This window comes from Gracilinanus agilis, unplaced genomic scaffold (assembly GCF_016433145.1).
Source record: "Gracilinanus agilis isolate LMUSP501 unplaced genomic scaffold, AgileGrace unplaced_scaffold55672, whole genome shotgun sequence".
NCBI lineage: Eukaryota > Metazoa > Chordata > Mammalia > Didelphimorphia > Didelphidae > Gracilinanus > Gracilinanus agilis.
In genome coordinates this window covers 581-3,751 of record NW_025390990.1, presented here as the reverse complement: position 1 = coordinate 3,751, position 3,171 = coordinate 581, and the positions used below count along the sequence as shown (strand labels likewise).

Here is a 3,171-nt window from a genome sequence, read left to right as displayed (position 1 = left end):
TAAACACAAATTTTTTTGCCATGGGGATAAACATTTTCTAGGAGCTCCCAAACTTCAGAAATTACCACTTAACTTGAAGTACCTGGGAGTGAATGGAAAGAGAGGCTAACAAAAGATGAAAGACCCCACAGAAGTCACTTTAGAAGGGTAGTTTTCTAGAATCATATTCCTAAACATTATTTGATTTCATTAAAAGTTATTCCATCAAGCTGATATTAAAAGATGAAACTCAGAACTATACCTGGAAGAAAACTTTACATTTCTTAAATTAAGCCAGATGGAAGGTCACATGTTAGCAAAGCAAAGAATAGTTTGGAGAGAATGACTGTAGTGTCTGGAAGAAATGGATTTTGGAGCTGGTCATTTATTAAATAAAAAAGCCAAGAACTAAAAGGATGAACCTATGAGGTTCACTTCAAAACAGAAGTAAAGGGATTATGTATACTAGAAACATGTTTCCAAACTTTTGTTCAGTAGGCAAGGGAAGAGACTTTTAACGTGAAATGCCTACTTTAAAGCCAACCCAACCTTCCACTAATGTAGTGTAGTATAAAATTCAAAACAGATACAAAATGCTAAGTACAGTGTGGCAAAAAAAGGACTGAGTCTCAAACTCAACAAGAGACTAGGGGAAGATTGAGAATGAGAAGATACAAACCAAAGGAAGCAGAACCTTGCTGAAAGTTACTTTCAAGGAATTAAATGTCATTTTTTACCTCCAGCTTTTTAGACAGTGCACCAAATCCATAGCAGTGCAATCACTCTTTCACTGACTACTCATGTCTGCTCACATCCACTCCCACAAATTAACTGTCCCCAACCCTTCTCAACTGCCCCTCACCCAAAGTTCTCCAGGGGGGTCCCCTGGAATTCTGGGTGAGGCTATCCCTGTACCTTTGCAGGGATTCCATGCTTTGCATCTCCACACAACACAACTCCAAGTTTTCCTGATCATCTGAAATGTCATTCTCTCCAGGAAGCTCAATTGCCAACTTCTTCATCATTCTGTTCCTCCTCTTCCATCCTTTCATCATCTTCATCATTATCATCTTTCCTGCTCTTGTCTTGCTCTTCAGAATCTGTCCTTTTTGACTTTATCTTTCTTCATTTGGTCTGAAGCTTCCTTTTTAAGTTTCTGTTCACGTCTATGTGCATCTAGTGCTTCTTTCAAAGGAGAAATCAATCGCTAAAATTCCATCTCTTCCGTGGTTGATAGTATATCACCAGCATTTAGGGTCTTCCACTTTCCTTTCATTGCAAAGTTGTTTGCACAAGACGTCGAGTACCGCAGGAATATGTGGGTGTCCCAGGAGATGGCACTTTAGCCTCTTTAGAGATATTGACACAGTCGAGGAGCACCTCCTTGATGATCCTGGGGATGACGATGCTGGGAAGGTTCAGGTCCTCGGGTCTTTCTGCCATGGCTACTTCATCCCTCGTCCCCACTGGGAAAGCCGCAACAACCCCACAGCTGGTCTCCTGGACAGGGCGACAGCTGTGTCCAGGAGATACACCTGTCCCGTTTCTCACTCAGAGCAACAATCCTGCTTCTGTACATCTAGCCCCCCAATTGCATATCCTGCTGGACTTTCTGTTTGTATGCCTGCCCTGGAGCCACACAGCTCATGCATCAGCGACTCTAGACTTCCCTGTTGGGTTTTGGCCAGACCAGCAATCATTTTTACTTATTTATTTATTCTTAAATCAGCAATCATTTTTTTTAAACCCTTGTACTTTCGATGTATTGTCTCATAGGTGGAAGATTGGTAAGGGTGGGCAATGGGGGTAAAGTGACTTGCCCAGGGTCACACAGCTGGGAAGTGGCTGAGGCTGGGTTTGAACCTAGGACCTCCTGTCTCTAGGCCTGACTCTCACTCCACTGAGCTACCCAGCTGCCCCTCAGCAATCATTTTTAAAAGAGATTTATTCTCTATAATCTATTATAGGAAATTATTTAGGGTCTTTATTGAAAATGATTTTGAAGGTATACTGTCTCATCTTTTAAAAAAATTTCTCCTGTTACTTGGAATAAAAAAAATAAAATAAATTAAATCTTATTGTTTGACTTTTTTTTAATTTGTGGAGGATATACAATTTTAATGAGGTGAAATTCATTAATGAGAGATTTCATAAGTGAATTTTTTTCTGTATCTTAAGCTAGTCTAGGAGCAAATCTTACTTGCCAATGTGACTTACAAACTAATTTGTGTGATTTATATTTAAATTTCAAATGGCACATTTCTTAGTTATGGTAGCACTTGTAGGCAAAAAAATTAAATCTTCCTCTGTATCCTTGAATTTAGATGAAAAATATCATTATCAATGAATCTGAATGTTAACCAAATCACTTAAATTAGCAATACTACAAAAAGGATAATAAGGAAGATTGCATTTTGTGGAAGAGATAAAGTAGATAATTTTGGAAATGAAGAACATAAGTTCAAAAGTTCTTTATACATTGTGGAATAAAATATGTTCTACATAAACATTTCGCAGAGTCCTTAAAGAGCCAGATGTGTTTTTGTGATGAAACAAGCTTAGGAATGTGAAGGGCTAAATTTGGGAGGTAGAGGGAGCAGGGGTTTGATCAAAAGCCAGTGCATGGTTTATTAAACACAAAACTCTTAGTTTCCTATTAGGAAATATGGATAGGAAATAGGAAGGAGGAAAGTAATCTTACAATAGCTTGTAACTATACCCCAGACCTCAATCCTAACTAAATTATTCTAGAAAACTCTACATCTATCTGCTCAGAGGGCAGTATCTTCTGCTAGGTGGAAGCCCTCTCTTACTCTCACTACTCTCTCTATCTGATAATATAACCACTATCTACCTTATTTACCCAAGTTAATGAATAATCAATAAGGCTGTTTAGGCCTTACATCCTTTTCTCAGTCTCCTCACAATCCCAGAGAGAGCAAGTCACACATGCTCCTCTCTCCAGGGGACACAGAGACCAAAAAGCCCTTTCCAGCAATCTGCAGCTTACAAACCACATTCAACCATACCCTTCTATCACCAACTGCCAAGCAACACAGCAGGGGGTCTCTTACTCCAAAATCTTATTGCTCCTTTTCCTCTTATATAGAAAAATGGAGAAAACTTCTTTACCTATTTCTTCAAATAATTTATTTAGTATTGTAATTAGTTGATATTTAAAATTTGATAGAA

The 3,171-nt window shown here is 38.5% G+C and overlaps 1 pseudogene; it reads right to left on the bottom strand.

Moving 5' to 3' along the window:
* Positions 1 to 981: 981 nt before the first annotated feature.
* Positions 982 to 1,422, bottom strand: LOC123256051 (annotated as a pseudogene).
* Positions 1,423 to 3,171: the final 1,749 nt, after the last annotated feature.